The following is an 8,348-nucleotide window of genomic DNA, read 5'->3' as shown; positions in this document are numbered from 1 at the left end:
TGAGGCATTGTACTTTAAGAAAATATCACGATTTGAATTTAGTGCTAGCTGCATAGCGTTGAAATTAAATAATTTATCCATGGAGCGCGGCGCGCTTTGAATCATGATATTTTCTTAAAGTACAATCTCTCAGGATTATTTCGGCACCATAATCACGCGAGCATTTAATTTTTTGACGATTTTGTAACGAATTACAGAGCGCTGTGCGCGCGCTCCATTGATTAATTAATTAATTTCAACGCTATGCAGCTAGCACTAAATTCAAATTGTGATGATATTTTTTTAAAATACAATGTTTGAGAATTATTTTAATACTATAATCATGCGAGCAACTAATTCGTAGACGATCAGGTGACGGAACTTAGTATTTAGCGCCAATGGCTGGCCTAAGTTAATTATCGTAATTGTTTTTTACTGTTAACAATAAACTCAGATTTGGGAATATTTTGATAATATATGTTTTCGATCATTTTAGTAACGAATACATTCATGCAGCAAGTTTTTTAAATGTTTGTGTCGACCGCGACGGTACTGTGTTCAATATATAGTGGTATATTTAAATAAGTGTTATAATCTGTCAATATTTTATCGTTACTTTAGAGCACTTAAGGGGGGAGGGTCAAGTAAATGGCCGTTTTTTTCCGAATTTTTTTTAAACAGATGGAAAGATTTATTAAATCGGAACAAAGTACATCATAATATTCATGATTTAAGGTATATTATAAAATTTTTGTTATGTTGAATCAAAATGGCGGCGCTGCAGCTGCTTGAAGTCGGCTCCTCGGATTTGCGTCGTGCAACGCGCTCAAGTGCTCTAATTAACTGAAATAAATAACCAAAGTTTTTTTGTTAAAATGCGTTCATATGCTTTGCATGAATTTGAATTTAAAAAGAAAATCAAAAATTAAAAATTCAAGACCATTTTGAAAAAAACGATACTTTCAACTTTTTCTTTAAAATGATCCTAAATTTTTAATTTTTGATTTTTTTTTTAATTGAGGTTCATGCAAAGCATATGAACGCATTTTAACAAAAAAACTTTGGTTTTTTTATTTCAGTTAATTAGAGCGACCTGAGCGTTGCACGGCGCAAATCCGAGAAGAGCAGCCGCTGCGCCGCCAATTTAAAATTTTTCGATATAAAAAAAATTGTATATACCTTAAATCATGAATAGTATGATGTACTTTGTTCCGATTTAATAAATCTTTCCATCTGTTAAAAAAAATCGGGAAAAAAACCGCCGCGTTTACTTGTCCCTCCCCCCTTAAGTAGCACTTAATTAGTACTAAATTATAGTGTACTTGTTTTTTATGTAGGACCATTTTCTGAAGCTGGACCCCCCATTTTTTACGTCATTTTCTGCTAAACGGTTCGAGCACCAAAATTCGGACTAGGGCACTTAATTAGCACCTAAATAACACTAAATTTTTTAGCTAGTGCGAACTTGATTTGCGCTGGTGGAGAGTCCAGCTTAATAGAGGTCCATTTCTGCGCTCGCCGCAGTGACTACTGTCAAAATGCATTCTGCGCTTAGCGCTGTTTATAATGTGCAAATAAAATATACGCTCGCTCATCTATCTGAATTAGTGTCATCTTGTGCACTGTGTTCATACAAAAATTCGTACAAATGGAGTAAATTGCTATACCTATATGTGCACATGGGTGCATTTATATCTTACCGTTTAGAGTAGGTACAAAATATCTATATATTCTCTAATGGGTAGATATATGATTGCAACCCGTCTGTAATACAGCAGCGTGTTTATAATCCAGTAAGTAAATTAATAGTAAATTGTTGCCAATTTGGCATTAAACTCACTCACTTACAAAGAACTTTGCCCATTTTTATAAGGGTTTTGGCCCCTTGCGTCTAGTAACGAGACTTAAAATGAAAGGTTATTGTTAGAGGAGCAAAATATTTCTGTATAAACATAATCCTTTATTGTAAGTTAATACCGTTCAGAGATATACTCTTTGAAAAATTAGAAAAATGTACGAAATGGCTTTGTTTTATTTGATTTTTCGACGTCCTAGGCATCTGCCTGTGATTACGGATAATAAATTATTTTAACATATAAATTAAAGTACTTTATAAGTAGATATATCAATAAGAGACCTAACTCGGGAGCTCCGAGGGGGGGTGAGGGGCGGGGGGGGAAGGCGCCGGGGGGGACGACTCGTAGGCGAGGGGTCAGCCCGGGGGGGGGGCAACTTGGTAGGCGAGGGGTCAGCCGGGGGGGGGGGCAACTTGGTGGCGAGGGGTCAGCCGGGGGGGGCAACTTGGTGGCGAGGGGGCAGCCGGGGGGGGGACGACTCGTAGGCGAGGGGTCAGCCGGGGGGGGGACGACTTGGTGGCGAGGGGTCAGCCGGGGGGGGCGACTTGGTGGCGAGGGGTCAGCCGGGGGGGGGACGACTTGGTGGCGAGGGGTCAGCCGGGGGGGGGGACGACTCGTTGGTGAGGGGGAGCGGGGGGGGGGGGGGGCGAGGGGTTCGGGACATGTTTATTAAATATTAATAAACATATCGCATTGACAAGGGGTACCGCCGGGGGGGGGGAGGGTTGTCACTTTATTGGCGCGGGGGTATTACAAAAGCGCCGTCCTCTCGTTCGCGTTCTCTCTCGCGCGCGTTCTCTCTCGCTCCCGTTCGCGTTATCTCTCCCTCGCGCGTTCGCTCCCGGTCCCCGTTCGCGTTATCTCTTTCTCGCGCGCGGTCTCTCTCTCGCTCTTCAATTTTTAGGTAAAAAAAAAAAGAAAAAAAAATACCTTAATTTTGACGAGGGGGGGCTCCATGGCCGCGGCCCACCGACATCCGTCTCAATGCTGCCGCCAGTGCCTCCCGTGGATTTTGGCGGCCAGGGCGGTTGACGGGAGGAGGAGGAGGAGGAGAACCCGCGATGTGCACAATTTCAGCCTCGCCGAACACCAGTTCGTCCACCAATCTTTCGTCCTCTGGCGTTGGGCGATACGCGAGACCCTGCGCGAGGGAATCGGCGTAAGACTGCGCCCGCCCGCGTCCGACAGCCGGGAGGACGAGAGCGTTCCTCAGCGCTCGCCCGCGTGAAATCCCGGGTGACGTGCCCACCTGAGTTGTTGGGAGCAGGGGCGCGGGTGGCTGACGCGGGGGAGCAGCGGACCTCTCCTCTCGAATGTCACTTATTTGTGCCCGCCCGCGTCCGACAGCCAGGAGGCCGAGAGCGTTCCTCAGCGCTCGCCCGCGTGAAATCCCGGGTGGCGTGCCCACCTGAGTTGTTGTTGGGAGCCGGGGCGCGGGTGGCTGACGCGGGGGAGCAGCGGACCTCTCTTCTTCACTATCACTATCACTATCACTACTGTCTTCTAAATTGTCAATATCGATATCGGAATTGAAAAATTCCCCGATACTAACGTTTAACACACGCCGCCCCGGGGGGAAAAGCCGGCCGCGTCCAAGACCGAGCGTCCGCGGGATACGCGGGAAACGCGGGAGACGCGGGAGAGCAGCGGGCCTCTCCTCCTGATCACCAGCACCCACAAAGTCCTCGAAATCAAAATCGTTAGGATCGTTTAAAATTTCATTGATTTTTACATATTTCGCGTTATACGGAGGAAGATCGTACGGAGGCATTACAAAAAAAAAATAATTTTAAAAATCACAAAAAAATGCGGACTCGTCGCGCACTGCTCTGCGACTGCAGTCAGAATGCCACTTTTTTTCCGTTGTGAGTAGTGATGTCAATAAGAGTTCTAGGCGAGGATCTCAGGGGGGATAGTATTATTATAAAACAGATATCATTTTCACACTACAAAAGCGAGCGTCGCCGGAGCATGACTTCATAGTTTACGATAGGACGGCTCGAGTGTTTCGAGTCGAACGTCGCATATACTGCTCGAATGATAATGCGTGTGAAGAAATTAAGTCATGATTTATATTTAAAAAAAAAATACATTTTTTTATTTTTCTTCTTTTACATATTTTTTGTTTGTACGTACTACGGTAGCGCACTAAAAAATAAAGAGAAACAATGAAAAACGCCGGAAAAAAAAAAGTTGGCCTGGGAGTCTCTCGGAGACCCCCGCTGTGCACGTATACCGCCGCAATGTCCTCTTCAGACATGTCTTTTTAGGGCAATTTATTGAGGTTTTTTGATGAACATGTGGGTCACAGGTTCACTGGATCACGTTTTTTTTTTGCGGCGCCATTCGATTATGACGTTGCGCGTTATTTCTTTTTTTCCTTCTTTTCTTCGTCTTCCTCTCAAAAAGGACCGTCTTCTCGTTTGCGTTCTCTCTCGCTCCCGTCCCCCGTTCGCGTTCTCTCTCGCGCAGTCTCTCTCTCGCTCCCGTCTCCCGTTTGCCCTCTCTCTCGCGCGCGTTCTCTCTCTCGCTCCCGTCCCCCGTTTGCGTTCTCTCTCGCGCGCGCAGTCTTTCTCTCGCTCCCGTCCCCCGTTCGCGTTCTCGTTCAGAAATTATACAAAAACTACAAATAGAAAAATTGCTTACCACCGCTTGATTTCAACCTAAAACCCCCGGCTCTTGAGTCACCTTCCGCACTGTGTATGACACAACATTGATTGTCTTTTTATTGTTACACTTTTTGTTACACTTATTGTTACACTTATTGTTAATCTCTTAGCAGTATAGGTTTCTTAATTTTAGATAATATACACTTGAAATATTTCTCCAGACACTTCCATTTTTTCAGGCACATATATTTCCATCTTGATAAAAAGAGAACGTTTCTCTTACGAAGATGAACCAATTTATTTTGGAGATCGAGAAAATCTTGATGCGATCGGAGATCGGCGATTCCGATCTCGCGACGGAATAGATATCGCACTACGTCGACTCTCCTCTTATACAATCTGCTACAGTTTCTCATCTGCGGTTTGCTAATTTTCACAATCTTGAATTTAGAATTACGTATCGGTTTGCAAAGTTTTGCGTACTCGCTCATATCGGTGGGCTTTGATATACAGCTCTTAAGATGGCAAACCAATTGTTGTATAAACCGCACGATCAAGCACACCAACCGACTCTCACTTCTAATCCTCGACTACTGAGCGTACTTTCAAATTCATCCTTCTACATCACACTATTGTCACATCGTTTGTTTATCATATCTAATTTCATCTCAGCATCCATACAATTGCACCTTCCGAAAAATCTGCGATGTGCAGTTTTGCACGTGTGCGATGAAGTCACCCGCAAAACAAATTTTCGAAAACGATATTGCGCCATTGACTTTCAGTTATTTGATCTGTAAAACAGCTATCAAACAGCTAAAAAACAGCTATCAAACAGCTCTTGAACAGCTATCAAACAACTAAAACAGATATCTGTATAACAGCGATCTGTATTACTGCGATCTGTATAACTGCTATTGAACCGCTATCAAACTTCTTTTAAACAACTAAAAACAGCTTTTAAACAGCTATCAAACAACTAAAAACAACTAAAAACAGCTAAAAACAGCTGAAACATCTATATTATACTACAAAGTATGTGGGAAAAGAAAATAAAACGTTTATATATACATATATAGTTTATTTCAAAAAATCATAATTTTTCTGGTGTCGCGACCACCAGTTAAATATTTTTAATACATTTTGCAACGGGCAATTCTTAACATGTTTTTCGCGTCTTACAGTATTAGTAACATCTAGATTATGTAAAGATTCGATATTTTCATAATCTGCATCCAAAGTCTCAATTTTTAGATTTTTTCTCGTTTTATTCTCAAGCAGATACACCAGCCATTCTCGTTTCTGACATCCCTTGACGTACACAAGAGTCGACGTCTCGTCGCTCTCTCCAAGTACGGCCGATGTAATTAGATGTTTTGCCATGCTGTACGGCATGTTTCCATCCTCCCATCGTAGTCCATGGTGATTCGCAATCAACCAGGAAGCGCATGACTTGTCGAATTTTATGAGGAGACTCCATGGCATGGGACACGTAAAAATGTAATGTGCCAAAACGGTCCCGTTTCTCAGAACCGCCACTTTTTTCACGACAAATTTCATCCCGACGGTAAATCCTTGCAGATCGATAAACGTCGGTACAATCATGTCAAAAAACGATGGAGCAATCTGTATCTTATCGCGGTACATCAGTGTCTCTTATATTGCAATATCTGCTGATATTGCAATTTACATGATTTTGAGCACTACGTTCGACAACGGACAGTATTCGATTACGCGATCATGCAAGATGAGACAATAGGCGATAGTATTTGCCGGTACATTCTCGTTGCAGTCAAATTCTATTCGCACATCCACAGTGGCGCTCTTGACAGATTCGTTTTGTCGCGAGCAATCTATGATTACAAAAAGTCCTTTTGTCAGGAATGTAACCACGGTGCAAAGCGTATCGAAGCAGTCTTATCAGTAATAAGCTTTACGAAAACGTGCACACATATCGAAAAGGACGGCGTATTTGATTTTTTTTTGCCAAAAATCCAGATTTATGTCATCGTACGGATAAAATTCAGAATTTATATAAAGTTTAACGTTAAACGTTTCACATTAAGTTAAACGTTTAATGATCGCGCGACGAGTGCGGCACGCTCATTCTTATCGAGAGTTACCGCTCTGTAATTCTAAACCGCTGACGGTGGACAAGGGAACGGTAGACAGAAGGAAAGATAATTTTAGATACAGTGATATGCATTTAGTGTACATTTATTTCTCATGTAATGCATCGTGTATAATATTATTTGCAGCATACGCCAACAGTTCACACAATCAATAATTGAATTCTTATCATAAAATTCACGCAAGATTCTAACTGCATTACATTTATCGGTAATACAATTTTAGCTTAAAATTGTCATAAATTGTTTAAATTTTTCACTCACGCCATGAACATTTTGGCATATTTGAAAATACACATTTTTAACGCAATGTTCTAGTTCAAACAGGAAGAGTACGGTTGACGGTTTCATGTACAAGCTGGTGCCGCACAACGTCAATTTTACAATATCTGCGTCACGTATTTTTTAACGAGTTTCAAATCTCGAAACGCTAGCGATAATGGTGCAGGCGACTGCACGAGTCGCTGAATACCTGCACGTTTTTCGATGAATGTCACCCACATTATTGCATGAGGCAGAATTATACCCGATTGCCTCGGTTATCGCCAATAAGTATATCCACAGAGGACATAGGTTCAGCGTTGATTCCAACATCCAAAAATTTATATGCGGTCGATGTCAAGGCAAATCTCTTTCCCAAAATACGAGGCGTGTAGCGGGGTTTATCAAAACTGAAAAAATACAATTATGTTTATAAAAGTTTTTTTTGCTCAAGTATATACGAAAATTAGCGGTACTTACTCATTGTGCTGTTTCTCGCACGTGACTCGATCACACGCTTAACAATATCGTGTGCGATGTTGAACATGATTGTGCATGCATGTATATACCCGATATCAAGTATTTGTATAATGCTGTATGAAACCAATGAATATAGTTGAGTATGTTGTTAAATATGGGTTTGGAAGTGGATCTTCGATCTTAACGGACAAATAATCCATTTTACAAAATGTTATTGTACACCCGAGACACCCTTGCACGAAGCATCTTTTTTGTCACGTTTGATATTACGTTTGTAACGTGGGTTGTATTTTCTATATTGACATTTCTTTTCAAAGTCAATTACGTAAAGCATGCCACAGATCAAAAGTTCCCTGGTAACCATTCCTTTGCAATTCTGCTGTAAAACTGCACGAAAAATCGTGCACTAACTTTCGGGCAGATAATGCGTTTTCTATTTCTAACTTTGACTATTTTTCTGTTGGCAGAAACTTGCTCTCGTCGTAGTGCAACAGAATTGTGGAAGATATGTGTATGCATTTACATATAGCAAAATAGTGCAAGAAATGTGGCAGATGCTTGCGCAAATCGCAATGCAACATAATCGCGCTAGATTTGTAGCAGCGCCTACTGCTACCCATAAAACACAAAATATTTTTAAAATATTTCTTAGAAAGATTAAAATAATTTACAAAAATATTTTTTATATTTATAGCACCGCAGTGGTGTTGGGTAAGCCTTGCGTTGTATTGCTGGCGAAGATTGTCGCGATTGTCATGATTTTGCTTCGCGCTTCGCCGGAGGCCTGCTTATATTAGATCCCAACTGAAATTTACTTGCGAGTTAGTTTTACCATTATGCGCCGCCTAGCGGCATTGTTGCAAACTAGCACATACAGCAGAATTCAACAAGAATTACGGCAGATGCTTGCGTAAGAAGTAGAGCAGCAGAAATACAAATGATTTTGGCAGTAATAAACAAAACAAGGCAAATGAGAGCTCGTTCGCGACGATGGACGGGCGACAGTAATAAAATATTACAAAAATTGAATAAAA

General features: G+C 41.7%; 1 long non-coding RNA gene across 1 annotated transcript in view; it reads right to left on the bottom strand.

Annotated features, from left to right (window-relative positions):
• Nucleotides 1-2,740: 2,740 nt before the first annotated feature.
• The window catches only part of LOC143904842 (uncharacterized), a 6,486-nt gene continuing 878 nt past the window's right edge, over nt 2,741-8,348 (bottom strand). The window contains exons 1-2 of the long non-coding RNA XR_013259055.1: nt 7,315-8,348; nt 2,741-7,244 (exon numbers count right to left, since the gene is read on the bottom strand). The exon at nt 7,315-8,348 is cut by the window's right edge and continues 878 nt beyond it. This is a non-coding gene — a long non-coding RNA (uncharacterized LOC143904842). The remainder of the gene's footprint in view (nt 7,245-7,314) is intronic.

Source organism: Temnothorax americanus, unplaced genomic scaffold (genome assembly GCF_048541705.1).
Source record: "Temnothorax americanus isolate GAGA-0224 unplaced genomic scaffold, ASM4854170v1 Scaffold109, whole genome shotgun sequence".
In the NCBI taxonomy this organism is placed as follows: Eukaryota; Metazoa; Arthropoda; class Insecta; order Hymenoptera; family Formicidae; genus Temnothorax; species Temnothorax americanus.
This window is presented reverse-complemented; position numbering and strand designations above follow the sequence as displayed.